This window comes from Semicossyphus pulcher, unplaced genomic scaffold (genome assembly GCF_022749685.1).
Source record: "Semicossyphus pulcher isolate SPU_LCO1_2020_fin unplaced genomic scaffold, fSemPul1.0.p SCAF_2, whole genome shotgun sequence".
Taxonomy (NCBI): Eukaryota; Metazoa; Chordata; class Actinopteri; order Labriformes; family Labridae; genus Semicossyphus; species Semicossyphus pulcher.
Genome location: NW_027211693.1, coordinates 27,857,723 through 27,875,761, shown reverse-complemented (window position 1 = coordinate 27,875,761; position 18,039 = coordinate 27,857,723). Strand labels below are relative to the sequence as shown.

The 18,039-nt window shown below is 45.3% G+C and overlaps 1 protein-coding gene across 1 annotated transcript in view; it reads right to left on the bottom strand.

Annotated features, from left to right (window-relative positions):
• Positions 1–18,039, bottom strand: part of gpc3 (glypican 3) — a 124,475-nt gene that overhangs the window by 95,385 nt on the left and 11,051 nt on the right. The gene's annotated exons all lie outside the window — the stretch shown is intronic.

Sequence of the window (18,039 nt, the reverse complement as noted above, 5' to 3'; positions counted from 1 at the left end):
TATTGTAATTCAGAGCACTTTACTACTTAAGAAATGTGAAACTTTAAGAGCCTGTAACTCTCAACACTTTCACTCTTTGGCTTCCTTTTTGCTCTCGTCTCTCACTTATGTGTCAACATCAGACGTTCAGCCACAACATTGTAAGTGGATGCTTTGTGCTTGAAAAACGTGGCAGACATACAGTATGCAAGTGCCTATAGGTGAAGGTAGAGAACATCAGAAAACCAAGCAAACCTGTGCACGACCTACGCAGTGTCTGCACACAGACAGACACGTGACCAGCCTCTAAACTTCCCCCGGTGCATTAGACTGTGCAGTTTTGCTCAACAAATAAGCCCATTTAGAAAAAACACAGTCTGGCATCAAACAAAAACACAACATCAGAGCGAACACTGTGGCATAAGGTGTGCAAATTAAGCTGCACAAGACAAAGCTCAACATGAGAGGAAACCTGCGCCGGCTCGGAGAAACTGCAGCTCTTGTTGTTTCAATTAATGGGGCGTTTCACACACACACACACACACACACACACAGACGTTACCTCTTAACCTGATATGGTCTAGACCATAAGGATTATGCATCCATTTATGCGTATCAAGCCTGCTTCTGATAATGAAAAAGCCTAAATGGAGCAGGGTTCAAAGCAGGACAGGAAAGACTCTGCTGTAAAATGGCAAAGAGAGCTTCTTGCTAACACCTGTGACAAATCCTGCTCAACTGAGGGGAACAGACGGCCTCCGGATACAAGCAAAGTATAGCAGAAGAATAAGAAAAAGGGGACAGAGACGAGAAGAACTTTGGACCCCAAAGTAAAAAAAGATCTTTCAAAACTTTTCTTCATGCTTAAGAGAAAGTTGAACATTTTTAGGAACAGACACTTTTTTGAGTTACCTCTCGATCCCACAGGATCTGTGTCCGGTGCGTTCCATCTGCGCCGCGGTTCTGGTCCGTCAGACAGCGCGAGCCCTCGCCCACAGGACGCTAGTCTGGTCCGCAGCACAGCGTAGCGCTGGCCCAAACAGCTGGATTCGCGAGGTCACAAGATCGTGGGAGAACTACGTTACGCGCCAGAAATCACGCGCTAACATCAATGTTAGCAGAGCAACACACAAGTAAGTAGTAGTTCAGTTTGCGCCTCCGAGTTTGATTATCTGCTCATTTGGATATCATTCTGTGATTCTTGTGCTTCTACCATGGCTGAGTGCACTACTTAATTAAAAGTGTTCTTTATTCAGGATTTCAGTGTGTTGTTTAAAAAACGAAAAACGAGTCTGTACCGGTCTGAACATGGTGTTTTATTTTGAAATGACAGGATTCTGTGTGCTGTTTTTGTGTCTGACTTCCTGTTTGGAACAATCTGCTCCGATCAGCTTGACGCGTGCTTGAAGCGGCCTCCGTCAAAAATAGACTTGGCGCATATCTTTAACAGAGCAGAGCGGAGACACGCTTCTGGGACTGCGGCGCGTGCTGGGCATGAATGGGCGTGATCGACTCCGGAGGTCGCAGCGCACACGGAACGTGCCGGAGACGGATCCTGTGGATTTTGAGGATTAGATGAGATGATCAATAGCAATTTTATATCTGTATGCTAAATGTAAACCTACGTAGCATCTGGTTAGCTTTAGTTAGCACACAGGCTGGAAACAGGATTTCAGCTGGCCTTGTCCCAACAGGAAGTTCATGTCTATATTTAGGTGTGATGACAAACAAGCTGGACCGCATCTGTTCCTGCCTGGGTTGATTGGTGTTGACAGAAGACGATATAGACCTACATGCCCCCATCCAGTATCTCATCCAGTATCTTTACCCTGGAAGCTTTGATCCTCTGTTCTGGGCGTCTTCAGTAAATATTACACTGCATAAAGTGAACAAGCAGCTGGTACCCATCAATATTTTTAAGAACACAAGACGCTTGGATTTTAAGGAGTGCTGGAAGACAGATTTTGTTACCGCTGGACACAGCAGGGTAGCTATTCTCCATCTTCCAGTCTCTATGCTAAGCTAATAAGCTGCTGGCTGTAGCTTCATTGTTACCGAACAGCCATGACAGTGCTATCAATCTCCTCATCTAAATGTCAGTAGAAATGTGAGTAAGTATATTTCCAGTAATGATGATATATACCATGCTAACTGTGTCGTATCTGCAGAAACAAGACAGCGAGAAATTAGCGAGGAAAGCTCTCAGTTATTAAAGCTGCATGAACTCCTGAACTCTGTCTGACTTGAGAGCGGTGATATACACATCAGGCCAACGAGGCTGAGAGCGTCTCGACCTGCATGTGTGAGAGCTTGTCATCATCTTCAGAGCGGTGGTGTAGGAGGGCACAGTCTGGTCATAACAGCCATTAATCCAGCCGGACTGCTGCGAGGTGACAAACAAGCAGCGCCGTGACACGTCGGCGGGATCCTGACCGAGCAGATCACAGATACAGATATGTTTACAAATCGAAAGAGAGACGCAGACGCCAAAACAACGAAATCATTCAAAGAGCCAGCGTGCGCACTTACCTTGTATTACACGGCTGCACAAATGAAAAATAATGACAGTCTCCACTGAGGCTGACAGGTAGGAAGCAACGTGACGGGATTGTGATGGATGAGGGGGGAGGTGGAGCTCGGGGAAAAGAGACAGGTAGCAGTACAGGACCCAGGAGAGATGGGGACGAGGGGAGGTGGGTAGAGGGCAGGAGGAGTGAGTGACAGGGTGGTGCTGTCAGCTCCTCTGTGGCGCGCTCTTCAGGGGAGCCCCAGAGCGTGTTCTGTTAAGTAAACAGCCGCAGCGACGAGAGCTCCTCAAATATTAATAGGGAGCGATCCCCTCCACTCGCCTTGTTCAAACTGACATTCCCTGAAGTGGACCGCACTGTAACGCAGCGAGGGCCACAGGGGCCGCCTGCAGCACCCATCAGACCTGACAGAGCAGGGACCAACCCAGGGACACCGACAAGGGAGAGGCCCTCCCTATTGGCTGAAACGCAACCCTCCTGTGGCTCATTATTAGCTCTGCCAACACAAGACAACATTTCAGACTGCTTAGGAAAACACAGTGAAACACAGCTTACCCCACCCTCTCTCCAGCCTCCATCTGCGCCCATCAGACGGAGATGAATTATAAATGAAAGGGCGCTCAATCTGAGAGGATCGATACTAACAAGGTCCGAGTTAGCCATGACAGCTCTTCCTCTCTGGTTTTACCTCCCATTTTTTACCTCCCATCTTCCCGCCACTCTCATTACCTGTGTTTCCCCCTCAGGAGGATACAAAAAAACGACAAACCCAACTCCAGCGTATTGATGAAAAGTCGAGCTAACAGGGCAGGATTAAACACTTTTACTGCCATTGTTATGAAGTGACTAAAAACTAAAACTAAAAATGGTGAGAGAGCTGGTAAATGAATGAAACTCCACTCTATTGTACCTCCTGTGATCGACCCACCACTCCCCAACAATCCCCCCATCACCTCTCCCCTGACAGGCGGACCGGGGGAATTTTCTGAGGAGAAGTAATGGAGCTTGTCGGAGAGCTCCCTGCTTCACACCACTTAGCCTCTCGTCCAGCCAGGGTGGTTGGAGATGTCGGGATGTATGGGGAAGGTGGGGGGGGAGGGGGGTTTAGAGAGGTGCAGTACTGATGAGGCTCCGCCGGGACCCGGAGCAGACTCCTCACCACCCAAACATTTCTCCTCACATCAGTCACGCCACGCGGGCAAGGAAGCGTGCAGCAGCTCCCTCCACCACGTCTCCTTCTCTCTCTCTCTCTTCGTTAAGCCGTCGGGTCCCAGCTCGCCCTTGGGCTACAGTGCCCTCTTCACACACTCCTGCTGGGCGAACATGGTGTCCTGCCTCATCAATAATTCCTGGGGCCAATTGCTTCGATAAAGACCACTCCTACGTCTGCGGCCTGAGCGGCGGCGGTGGAGAAGTCTGACAACTGCTGCGCCGTTTTCAATCTGGAGAAAACTCGTGAAATCAAAGATTGTGATTGTGGAGATAAAGTAGTTTGACATCAGCCCCAAACAAGCCAGGAATTCCCAGTTTCACTTTAACTCAGGTAACTGTGACGGTGCGGTAAAAGTGTGTTGGCTGTAAGTAAGAGAAACATGCTCTCTAGCCACTTTGCAATGCTATAAAAGCATCGCACTATTTCCTCCTCTGCCTCTCAGAGGAGACAGCTGAGACTCTCATGACAGCAAGAGCTCAGAAGGTTAGACACAGGTGGGTGATAAAAGAAATTAATGTTTGCTTTTCAGGTGAGTACAGCCACTTTCTTTCAGGAAGTTAAATTTGGTTAATTGTTGTTGCATATTCATGTAGCTGTAAATAATCCATGAGATCCCCAAGATGTAAGATCAGCCCCTCTGGCCTGCTCCACCCTGCGCTGACATGGTTGTTATGTCTGGATGACTGAGCACATGTTGCATAAGCGTTTCAATATTTCATAGGTTTAAATGAAAAATGCATCTCTTTGAACTATAAGTGCATGGCTGCAGTAGGAGGAAGAGGGCGACATGGTGAGGTCGCGAAGGTGAGAGAAGCGGTATGAACATATGGAGGATGAGCAGGAATAAATGGGTCGCTCCTCAGCGCTGTGACGGCTTTATCATCTTCCTATTCAGGGTAACTCTGCACTGATATTATGAGACTGCAGCCTGAATTAGGTTCAAACGACTTAGACCTGTGAGTGAACCGACTGCAGAGTGCACCTTTGCCAAAGCGGAGGATGCTTTTCATAGACAACAAGACCTTGAAGATTAATTCTGGAGCAGGTGTCCCATGCCACGACCTGCCAAATGCGGCGCACAAAGAAGGAAGATTGACAAGCAAACACCTTCAGGTCTTGCAGGGGTTGCCCCCGAAGAGCTTAACTCAAATAACTTCAGATTGAAGGAGCGATAGCTTTCAGTAGCAGGGAGAGAGAATCTGCAGCCACGACACATCAGCTGTAAAGGCGTTGGATTTATACTGAGTAAGCCTGCCCCGGAGTGAGGATAAATATAAACAAAGTGACAGCCAAGAATAGCCTCCATTCGGGTTAATATGAAGACAAATGTGTACTTTTGCAAACGCGTCTTGTTAATTGATGTGGCTGTTCAAACGTGATCGTGCATTTGCATTGATTCAGCTCGCAGAGAGCGCTCTGATGAAACACAAGTGTGGGCATTTGTGAAAAGCAGATTTGTATCATCCATTAAGTGGAAAAAAGTCTCACATGATGTATGGAGATGCTGCTTGATTCTTTTAAAGGAGCTCATTAGCTCAGTGTGTTCATGCCAATGCTGCTTTCACTCTCTACCCGTTCCTTCTCTCTTCCTTCTTTTAGCAACATTATTTCTCTTCTTTCCATTCATTTTCTCCTTTGTGTCCTTTCCTTTCCTCCTCTCACCTCTCCTTTCCTTTCCTCTTATTTCATCTCCTTAACCTCCTTTCCTCTCACATTCTCTCCTCCTCTCTCCTTACATGTATACACTATTTACTCCCCAATCTTTTCCTCTCTTGTCCTCTCTTTTCCTTTCCTCTCCTCTTGGCTGTCTCCCTTCCTTTCCTCCTCCTCTCTTCTCCTTCCCTCTTCTTTTCTGTCAAATCCTCTCTTATTCTTTCCTTTCCTTGTTTCCTCTCCTCCTTTGCTCCCCTTTCCTCTCCTTTTCTCTCTGCTCCTCTCTTTGCCTCTCCTCTACCCTTTTTCTTTACTGTCCTTGTTTCCTCTCCTCTCCTCCTTTGCTCCCCGTTCCTCTCCTTTTCTCTCTGTTCCTCTCTTTTCCTTTCCTTTCCTCTCCTCTTGCCTATTGTCCTCCCTTTCCTCCTCCTCTCTTCTCCTTCCCTCTTTTTTTCTGTCAAATCCTCTCTTCTCCTTTCCTTTCCTTTCCTCTCCTATCGGCTGTCTCCCTTCCTTTCCTTTCCTTGTTTCCTCTCCTTCTTTGCTCCCCTTTCCTGTCCTTTTTTCTCTGTTCCTCTCGTTTCCTTTCCTTTCCTCTTGCCTATTTTCCTTCCTTTCCTCCTCTTTTCTCCTTCCCTCTTCTTTTCTGTCAAATCTCTCTTATCCTTTCCTGTCCTTGTTTCCTCTCCTCCTTTGCTCCTCTTTCCTCTCATTTTGTCTCTCTTCTCTTTTCCTTTCCTTTCCATTTTTCCTTTACTCTCCACCTTTGCTCACCATCCCACTTTTCTCCTCCCTTCTCTTCTTCTCCCCTTCTCCTCCTCTCTCTTTTGCTTTCCTGTCCTTGTTTCCTTTTCCTCTCCTCTCCTCTCCTCTCCTCTCCTCTCCTCTCCTCTCCTCTCCTCTCCTCTCCTCTCCGGGCTGTGGCACCAGTCATCAGACGCAGTGAGAAACAAAGGCTCCTTCTCTCAGCTGGAGCTGGGAGGAGCTGTCAGTCCCTTCAGCTCTGTTTGATGATAGCATTTCAAATGACACTTTGATCCTCACTCCACACTGTTTGTTTTTCCTCTATGATGAAATTCAGCTCGAGAGGCGTGCAACAGGGCACATCATTAAAAAGTGGCTCAAACACCAAGAGCCACGCTCTTCCCTAGAAACACTGATGACAATTTTTGACACATCAGCGTAAAGAACACGACAGGATGGGGGGCGAAGCAGCAGTGGGGACGAACAGAAGTCATGTGCTCTCCCTGCAGATACTGCTCGCTGCGGTGAACGCAGAATCAAAACCGGGGTCTTTTCTGTAAAGAGCGAGAATAAATGAATTTAATGAGGCAGATCTGTCAGAGCTAAGTGTTGTCTGTGGTCTGGGAAGAGTACAGCACACATTCCTGCCTCCAAGCTTAAAACATAAGAGGGGGAGTTTATTTGGAGATGCAACTACAAGTGAAAGCATCAAACCAAATCCATGAAGGGGTTTCTACTGCATCAACAAGATATAAAACGTGTGGACATAAGAAGAACACGCACCGACAAAATCACAGTAATTCACAATGTGTAAGGTTATTTGTTTGTCTCTCTTTTCCCCTCATTTTTAAAACAAGCTTATAAGCAGAGCCATCTAATCCTCTCTCCACAGGTCTTTCCATAATGAATATAAACTTAATACTGATTCTTAATCTCAGAGGAGAAATGTGCCTTTGTGTAAGACTCATAATGGAAACGCCTAATATGAACAGCCAAAGTGTAAATCTGAAAGTGTTGCCTCTTTCTCTGTCTGTGGTGATAATTCTGCTATTGAAGATTTCCAGAGCCGAAGCTGAAACAAAATGCAAATATCCACCCCATGCGGCGCAGACTGGCTGACATATTATCAGCAGAGAGACAGCCGTCGCAGTTTTGGGTTTGAGTGCGGTCAAATCAAAAGACGGAGGCACGATTAAAAAGGTGTACTGTGAGGCACGAGACAACAGGAGCACTTTAAGCAGGATGCCAGCTCTGCTGGGGATCAGATGCTGAGACCTCCTGTGGAGACAGAAGCGCCTGGCAACCTACATAAAGCCCGCAGAGATAAGGCAGACGGTTTGAAAGCCTAACAATGCAAAATGAAAGCATGTAAAAATGAAAACAAAGAGTTATCTTGGCGAGGAAAGAGTGGAATTATTCCCAGAGAGAGGTGATTTCATGTTCAGCTCTTTCAAAAGCCTCTCCACCTGGTCTGTGGGCTAAAGACAGAAAACCACAGTGATGATGACTCGTCTGGTTTCCCCAGGTGAGCTCGCTCCGTGCCCGGATCCCTCTGATGTTTTAGGCCAGAGTTTCTAAAGCTGAGGGTTTGGACCACACACAGTAAGTTACTGTTTGACATTCAAATGGGTCCAGAAGATCTCTAAAGCTGACACTGAAATTAATTTCATTCATTTGTAATGAAAATCATTTGAATGATCTATTTAAATAGCTCCAAACATTTGAAAACATGCTTTAAAGATCCTTGGTTCGACACTCATACCAAGGCTAAATTAGCATGGTTTTGTTATCAGTTATTATTGTTAACCTGTGGCTTCATTCAGAAGCTGAATGCTTCGTCCTTGGTGGAGGATTTTGTGTGAAACCAGTCGGGTTTTTACTTTTTGACAAAGCTCAGCCTTGGGACTTTTACCACCAGGGATGTTTTTAAAACTCTTTGAATGTGAGCACGGATTTAAAAAGGCTTTTTCATCTGTAATCATTTGTTCGTATGAAAAGTTCTCAGTGTACAAGGACATTGGACCATGCCCTCTGCTACAGTCCAGCAGGAAATATAAGCCCTGCATGTTTTACTCTCAGTAAACTGGGAGATTGTCGTCCTCTTTGAAAACGCAGCCTGGAGACTGAAGGTAAGATTTCTGGGGCCTTTATTGATATCCAGCTGAAGATAGACCGGAGATGTGGGGATGAGATGCACCAAGGTCTGAGTCAAGCTTTGAGACTTTGCCTCTGTGTATCGGGTTCCTGCAGTTAAACTAGCACCCCCCGAAGGTATGACTTCATTAAGGCTGCTGTCTTCCATACAGTAATGTAGCTTGTCACATTAGCTTTTATTGCCACTTATGTGAGGCAGTTCTTTCTATGAAATAATAAGATGGGCTGTGTGGGTTGTGTTCAAATCCTTTATATACTTTAAACGTTTTAGCTGAAATGTCTTTGACAGTCATTGTTACCACTAAACTGAAGAGTGGGGCTCAGGACATGACTCATTCACCTTTTTGTCCAACCGTACACATGAATCAAGAGTCAGGCCAAAGAGAGGGGAGCGTTGTCTTGTCGAGGACATGGGCACGGCAGCTAAAAGATGTCTCTTTATACAGTCACCATCTCACTGTTATGTCTCAGTCAGTGTGGCTTTTCTCTTATTGTGTGCCATACAATAGAAGTTTTAAAAAAAGGTCCTGCAAACACTTTGAGAGAAAACTGAGGGTGAAAACAATAAATCCTTTCTTCCTTCAAGAAAAATCCACCATCGGAGAATTGTGACAACAGCAGACAGGAATGAACTACTGGCATTAAATGCATCTAAGGCCGTTTTCCCACCGGTCTAAAAACCCGCAAACACCTGGCTTTTTTGCTTAAAAGGAAAGGTCAAATGACTCTGTAATTATGGTGCATTCCATTCTTACTCGGAAGTCGGAATTTCCGAGTTCCCAGTCAGAAATTTCAACTGGAATGCCCCCTGAAGCCGGATTTCCGACTCGAAAAGTCGGAGGAACCTCACCTACCCCGACCTCATATCTCCGTGCACCAACAGTAAATGAAAGCTGTAGTATTAACTGTTTATTATCACTTCTGTCTTATTTGTGTCTCAATTAAATCAGCCGTACTCACATGTTCAACTTCTATCTGTGGACATGTTGTTATGGTGTTTGTGTGTGCAAAATACCACATAATGCGTTGTTATCAACTGGTAGAGCGCAACTCGGGTGTGACATCATTCCCAGTTCCAAGTTCCGACTTCTGAGATAAATGGAACGCACCATTATCCCCTCGGCTCCGATCGGCAAAACTCGTGTCGACACACTAATCTCCGCCCCATTTCCGGCGCGATGCTATGCTCCGTCTGTAACTTCTGCGACTCCTTGTTATCTCAGCTACAAATTCCGCCCGTCTCCGTCCGAGCAGCACTCCAAATCTGTCGCGCCGACTTAAATAAACAGACTATGAAGACCGCTAACAAGTAACATCTGCACTGTTTACTAACTCTGTTTCGGGCGTGTTTTTGACGTCAGACGGTGACGCAGCAGAAAAGAGACTGACAGGAGTATACTTCACTGGCAATGGGAAAAGAGACAATCGGTATTTATAAGCAGGTCTTCCCGGGCCTGAAAAACCTGCATCAACACGCTAAATTTAGGCGGGAATGGGGTGTTAGTAACACTGAATTTCGCAGCTTTCTTGATGTATCGTCTTGCACAGCTGAACAGTAGCTTACATGTTAACACAGTTACTTACCAACATACATGTTCGTGTGTCTACATACAACACATCATCTGCCCCAACTTCTAGCTGTCTAATCTAAAACAAAACATGAAGCAGGACTCTTAAGATTCTGTGTGGACCTGCACAGAGACTCCTGCCTGACGTACATGAGGAGAATGTGTCATCATCAGTGAGAAAACGCACCCAAACACCTACTTTATATTTCCCTCCACAAGCAGCAGACTGGATAATGAGAGGAAATTCATCGCTGGTGCATTTGCTGTACCTGGGTGTTTTGATGCTTATGCATGTACAGAATTGTTCCTCGGGCTCACAAACACTAAAACGTTCTCTCGGGCGCTCTCTGACTGTTCCCTTTGTGGCTGCAGAACACAAGAGAAGGCTCAGAACAGGAGCAGACAGCATGCTCCTCAGTATTACACTGCTTTATTAAATATCAATCTGTACAACCGCTTGCCAGCCCAGCAGAGTGCTCAAAAAGTCACGAAAATCTCATTACGAGCAAACTAAGAAGTGACGCATAATGATAAAACACGGCGATTAAGTTAAAATCAAATTATGAGTTGATAGAAGAAGATGTGGTAATGGCTGGTATGCCCCATCATGCCTGGTAAACGATGCTCGAAGGAGCCCATTGGACATAGCCAAACTGCCTCTCCCCATCATTAAGTTATTAGATTAGCCCGGGGCAGCCAGTAAACAACTACAGACATCTCGCAGCAGGCACATATTCCACCAGTCCTCACTGTTATTGCATTACTCCAGGAAAACTCTCCTGAAGACAAAATGAGTCCGTGGAGAGCGCGAGGCAAAAGGATGATTATTGGAAAGCAGATGATGGGAGGACAGAGGGAAGGCTCGCTCAGGCCGGGCCTCCTGGAGCACTCGGGATCGAGCGGATGGCTAACGAGCGGGAGACGAGGAGTGGATGCAGAGGGCAGCGGGATCTGATTTTGATTATTGGCTGCTGGATGGAGAGGCAGCTCGGGCCTGCCAGGTTCTGCATCATCCGCCTCCTGCCACATCTCGTTTGGGTTTCTGCCACGGCAAACGTCCATTCAGCACTATCGGAGACAAATGAGGGCAAACTCGTCTCAAGGTCAACAACCACCTCCACCGGGGCCACAGGGGGGCTGCCATTCTAATTCCTTATACACTTAGAGTAATTAAAACCCATCCAGGAAAAAGGGGAGGGAGGCGATCGAATTTTTTGAGACTGCTAATGAGATGCTAATTTGTTGGCCCTCTAGGAATGAGGTATGAGGAACTCAAGGACACGAAAAGAGGATTTATTCACACACTGTTGGGTTAACTTTTTCATTGTGGTGTGTGTGTGTGTGTGTGTGTGTGTGTGTGTGTGTGTGAATGTGTAATTTTGTCGGGCTCTGCACACCGCAGGTCGCCCGGTGTCTTTATGTTTGATAAAAAGATATGAGCATCCTTTCAAGCTTGTTCCAAACTCGGGCTCATTTACAAAGCGTCGCCCCTGAGAGTTCAGAGCGAAGTGGAGAAAGCTCCCCTGCCTCGCAGCTACGAGTGAAGCCACGTACGGATTGCCCTCACGCTGCCTGAAAGTAGTCCAAGTCAGACCTGTTTTCGAACACCCCGCTGTTCCGGCCTTCTACCGACTCATTGAGTCATTTCAGGAGCACCAGGCTTGCTGTCCCACTTTTCCTGCAGATATCACACAGACTCTGATATCTGCACACACACTCTCGCTGCTTAACTTTCCTGCCCACATATTTGACTTTATAAGCAATCGGGCCAATCCTGTCGTCTCATGTTTACTAATTGGGTTTGCTCTTTGGACTAGAGTGTGACTCCCCTCTGGGTGAGAACTGTTCCTCAGGATGCAGAGGAGCACGGAGCTGTGATGAAACTGAGCAGACAGCCGTGTGGTCTTGTTCTCTCCTCCAAGCGCGCAGTCAGGAGAGGCTCATTTCCTGATCTACCATTTTACACAATCACTGCTAAACAAAAATGACCCAGATCCCGCCTGCAATGCCACTCAGCAGCAGCGGTTCTCAGCCCGCACGCTAAAATAACCTCCACTAATGATTTCACTGGGAAGTTAAATAAGAGCTTGTTTCATTAACAACAGAGGATAATCGAATTTCTAATCTGCAGGCTCGAGCTCAGGCTGCGCGTCAGAACAACAGCAGCAGCGCAGCTCTGAAGGACACATCGCTGGGGAAATAACAACAATTAGAGCTGCCAATCACCCAAAAATGCCAGAGGATGAGTATTGGATGAGTTTGTGCTTGGTTAGGTAGCTATAAGGGGGTTACAGGCGAGAGGATGGGCGAGGGAGAGGGGACGACATGAAATGTGCAGTATATTAAAGCAAACATAGACCTGCTTAAAGTGGAGGCACAGTGTGTCAGCCTCACAGGGAGCAGAACAGTTTACCTCAGACCTTCATTCATACAAATCTGACCTCCAACGTCGCTTTTGGGCAACTTTCTAATTTGACTTCTGGGTGGAAAATTCACAGAAAAACAATCTGTTTACGTTCACGTTACGTTATGTTCACACAACTAATAAATGAGTCTTTATCCCCCAAATACATTAGAAGTACACAAATGCTGTTCCAAAAGGCAGGAGTGCAATTTGAGCAGGGTTCCCACGCGTCCTGGAAAACCTGGAAATTTAGAGACCAGTTTTCCAGTCCTGGTAACACCTGGAAATTGATTAAAATGTCCAAATATCCTCGAAATACTTTATGTTGTCCTGGAAATTTTTTATTTAATTTCCTCACTCAGATCGTCTGCGTAAACCTAGGTGCGTATTTTGTTTGAAACTTGCCTGTTGGTAGGATAAGCTGTGCGGTATGACAGGTTTGCCTTCACCTGGCACGCACGTCTCCTCCTCGTGTATTTTTAAACCCATTGCGTTCTGAGTTTTGACCCTTTGAGGTTGCTGTACCTGGTTAGTGTGCAGTATTGAAGCAGCAGATTGTTAGCAATGTGAAGTGAGCAGCTAATAGTTATATTCCTGTAAGTATGAGCACGCGTCATTTTATGTTAAGCATGTGAAGTAAAATGGATTGTTTGTTTAGATAATATTATCGTGATGCTAATTTCCATTAGCGTGCAACTAAAACACCGGATCTTTTGACTTAAAATTACTTGATGGCATATTCTGATGTCAGCTAGCCGGTAACACAAGTTAGCCGCCTCAGCTCCAGTCTCGGCTCCCAGAGCTGTCACATTCGCAATCGAGTCCTGCGAGCGATATAAGATTGCGGCCTTGAGGCACTTTCTAACCAAATGAAAGATGATAGATAATTTGCTTTCAGGGGTAACTTGGATAGATGTAGGCTTAAGCCGCTTTCCCACTGGTCAAAAAGCCTGCTAACACTCGGCTTTTTCGCTTAATGGGAAAGGCTACAATCAGCATTCAGACCCGGGTCAAATGACTCTGCAGTAGACCTGGGTATTTATCGCCTCAGCTCCGATCGGCATTTAACACAAAACCTGTGTCAACCCACTAATCTCCACCCCCTTTCCAGGTAGGTGTCTTCCTGGTCATCTCAGCAACAAATTCCGCCCGTCTCCGTCCAAGCAGTGCTTGAATATCGTTCCAAATTTGTCTGCGCCGAGTTTGATAAACAGACTGAATGAGTAATAGATACAATAAAGACCTAACCACCGTAACATCTTCACTGTTAACTAACCCTGTTTCAGGCGTGCTTGTGACGTCAGACGGTGACGCAGCTGAAGAGAGCCCGACAGGAGTATACTTCACTGGCAATGGAAAAAGAGACAATCAGCATTTATAAGCGGGTCTTCTTTGTTGTCAACACACTAAATTTAGGTGGGAAAGGGGTATATACAAACGGCTTCATCCCACCATTCTGCCTCCATGCATTTCCCACAGAAGATGGAACATAGCAGTGGTGTAATAATTCCTTGAGCTGGCAGTGTAAAAGGGGCTTGAGACACCTCATCAAGAGCCCTACATCATTAAAAAAAGGAGGAATAAAACTAAATGTGTCAGTACTAGGCCTACCAGTAAATTATATGACTGTTTGAGAGCAAGTGCTGTCCTGTATTGTCAAAAAAAACTTACTGGAAAATGTCCTGGAAAATTATTTCCTAAAAAAGAGTCTGAACCTGTTGAGGTTTCAAGCAAACAATAAATTCTTACAGTTGTGCCGAGTCAGTGCCTTCCAAGATAAATTATTAATTATCTAACTGGGAAATTATAGCTTAATTATTTAATAATGGCAACAATTTTCTCCACGATAAACGTCAGGTTCTTGTTAACCAACAATGTTGCGTTCTTTATTTCAACATGTTTTGTAAGCAACGTGGGATGTGTGGGTGCGGTGGCTTTGGCGTTATTGGGAGACACCTTTGACAAAGTGAGTAACAGAAAGCAATGTACACAGTAACTGTTTGTGCTCATGAGCAGTTAGTAAAGTAATAGTAAATGGACTGTACTTATAAAGCGCTTTTCTAGTCTTGCAACCACTCACAGCTGCTTTTACGCAACAGGTCACATTCACATACTGAGGGAGCAATTTAGGGTGCAGTGCCCAAGGACCCTTTGACACGTAGACTCAGGGAGCCGGGGATCGAACCACCAATCTTCCGATTGAAAGACGACTGACTCTACCACTGAGCCCCAGCGGCCCATTTAAATATACAATGAGTAATGGGTAATTGACACCACTGGTACTACTCCATGTGACATATAAACTGATCTTGATGTGTAAATCTGTCCTCTTATGTCACCCTCAGCCCGCTCCTCTCCTGCAGTGCTGACTCAAACTCTGTGATACATTTCATGCATCAGGTTATCTCTGGGCTGCTCAGTGACGTGCAGCCTCACACAAGAATACTCTGCTCACAGATATTGGACTTTTGGAGATGAGCTTCTCATTTTGAAAGATTAGATTGAAAGACGAGCATCCTGCGCAGGTTTACAGATTCTCATTTTGAACCAGATCGGCAACATAGGGGCACTGAGTGTGAGGCATTTGCAGCGCGCGGGGGACGATATTGTTATGATCTCTCTAATGTGAATCAAAATGAAATCCAAGAATCTGTCACATATCAGAGTGGATGCTGCAGTGTATCCATTACGGAGTATCTCCCGGGTATGCTATAAAGAGATCAGCTAAGGCTCATTAGATTGTCAAATGGCATAAGAGACATTCTTTGAGAGGAGCACGCATCATTAGAAATTCCTAATGTCGTACCTATTTCCTGGTATTGATCTTGAAGAGGCCTAATGCTAAAGCAGCCTGTCATCTCACTGCTTAAAAGTAAAGAGGTAGACGGAGCCATTACTTTTTCTATTGTTTGGAGAAGTTGACTTCAAAAGGGCGAAAACCTCTGGTGCAGTCTGAGGCTTGGGAAAGCGGAGCAGGGCAGGTGGAGCTGGAAGGAGGGGGATGCAGGGATGGAGAGAGCACTCAGAGATGGGAGATAGAGGAGTGGAGAGGGGAAGCCCTTTGATCTCTGGCAGAAGAGAAGAAACAGAGAGCAGCAAAGGAGATTGCAAACAAGGCATGCACTCAATTCCCAATAGTAGCAGAAGCGCGAGAGACAAACGGAGGGAGGAGGACAGAAGGAGAAAGAAAAGTCAAGCAGATTGGGCGAGGCAGAGGAGGAGAGAGAGGATGACAGGGTCGGAGAGAACGAGAGAGAGAGGAAGAAAAGAGGAGAAGAGAGAGAGGGTGAAAATGAAGTAGAGGGAAACAGATAAGACCAGGATGTTAAAAGGATTTCAGTCGGTGGCTGTTTGGGGAGTTCTCTCAAGCCCTATGCTAAAGCAATTAGTATTGAACCCCTTCTAGGAAAGTGCAGCCAAACCACAGCAGCAGCCTCTTACATAGTTAAAGTGTAACAACCCAGTCAAGCAAACCCCTCGGTCCCCATTAAACCCCAAGTTTTAATTGGCATGTCAGGATGGCGCTGTGTTTCAACACCAATAAGAGTTTATTCTCAAAAAGTTGGCCCAGTGAGTCTACACATCCCACTTCAAGAGGAAACCCCAAGACAGTAAACAGAGCTGCCTCTCTGGATGGAGAAGGCCTGTGTAGCCTGATAACAAAAGCACATGTGAAAGGGATGTTTTTCAGAACAACTGTTGCTAATGTGGCTGCACTGCGTGAGAAGAGCTGTGTACTCCTTTGTTGTCCAGAAGTTCACTGGAAACCAGGGCCAAAAGTTTACAACCCTCACTTTAAATGCAGTGACTCACCCATGCTAGCAACTATGTGCCAGCCGCTAATGTTAGCAATAGGAAATAGCATTGAAAACCTTCTTTTGATCATGGCTACAATTATAACAAGGCTTTTAACTGAACTATCATGAGGCAGCTTGCTTTGAATGTCCATTTATAACCCTCTTAACACAGAACTCTGTGTTTCTGAATGTCTCTGGTAGCAATATTTACCTCCCAGCACCTCTAAAGCGTTGCTAAGCTACCAGCTAGCTAACTGTTGGCTTTAGCTTACCTTGCTTGAAAGTGGTAACAGCAGTGGACGAGGTCAAGATAAATCTTATGGGTCATGAGATATACATTTTTAAAACATTATACTTTTCACTAATATTTGCTTTAGTCAAATATTGCATGATTTAACTTTATTTTAAACAGGTATTTAAGTTAAACTCTATGTGAGAAGTTTAGCGGTGTTCTGTGTCTTTGTTGCTAACACATTAACATCTGAAATACAACACGCTCCAATTACAGATTTTAGTTTGTTAGAAGCACTGCTTTGATCTTAAGCAATACGGAGCATTTCCTAAAATTATTATGTTTTTTTAACGGGAAATCGTAATTCCTAAGTGACTAGCGTTCAAATAAATGTAGTAGGGTAAGAAATACAATATGTCTGTCTAAAATTAGCAAAGAAAATGTACATACTTAAAGGTATAATAAGCAGGATTTTCCAAGAACTAAAATTCGACTTATACAAATATAATCTAAATCATCACTTATGGGCCTCTATACATGTGTTGGTGAGTGTGTGTGCAGACCCTTGTGAGACCCCTCCCTCTGCATCTATTCTGTTGTTTTGCTTTACACAGGACGTTTTCAGGAGGGGCGCTGTTGAGGTTACCTGAGCCAATCACAGCGTACAGGTGAGTGTGGGAGTGGTTCAAATTAGCAACTGGGCCCCATTCAGACCGGCCAACATGACGAAAGAGCGATGCAGAGTTGGCCTTCTTTCTGTTGGACAGGTAGGTGGCTCAAACCGGGTAGGACAAGTTATCCAGCGGTCAGCATGCTAGCGCAAAGGTAACTGTGATGCCGTCGGGGTGGCCGTGTTCTCGCACGAATGAGTGAGAGTGAGCTTCTGGTGATGAAGAACCCAGGAGGAGCAGCCCGGACAAAATGCAAGGAAAAATCCTACTTATTATGCCTTTAAACTGACAATCTCAAAGATTTCAGTTTCATTCTCTTCAGCGCCCCCTAATAGCAATATACAGTAATTGTGGGAGCCCACTTCCTAATTTAATCAGACGTACACAGTTGGCTCCGGTTGTAACTCTTGATTTTCCTTGCTGACGGTCGCTTTCCTTTTTAGACTGTTTGCTTCATCTGAGCGTCGAGTTTGTTTATTTTTCTTTGGATTTTCACTTATTGTTGAAGTTGTATCTGTAGTCATCTGTCTTTTCTTTGTTTGTTCAGCCATAGAAGATTACTGTTTACTCGCAACACTTGCAGACCCTCTCTGGCAGACCAACCACTGCTGGCTGAAGGAAAATGCATCACTAACTGGGCGCCGCTTGTGATTTTTTCTGCAAATGTCACCACAGACACCCAGTCTGTAATAACACTATATACTGTAGATCCAAAGGCTTTGATCAGTGGGCCATCGGCTCAATCACCATTGTGTTACGTCCTTCGGAGGTAGATAGTGACTTAACACACATTTATTTACATTAGATGAGATTATATCTTTAAGTACTAGAAATGTGTTTTTAGGCACAGTACTTGAAAAATGTACTTGAGAAATGAACTCAGTTACACTCCACCAGTGCTATAAATATTCTCATCTAACTCTAAACAGAAAGTTTGTTTACCAAGAAGTCAAACTATTTTTTTCATAGAATAATCTGTGACGAGAAAATTTCAAATCCTCATGTGCTCCACTAACATATCTACATAGTATCAGCTGGGATTATGTAGTGCCTCCAGAGCCTCATCAGTTCTTTAAAGCAGCAATTCAGCAGGGAC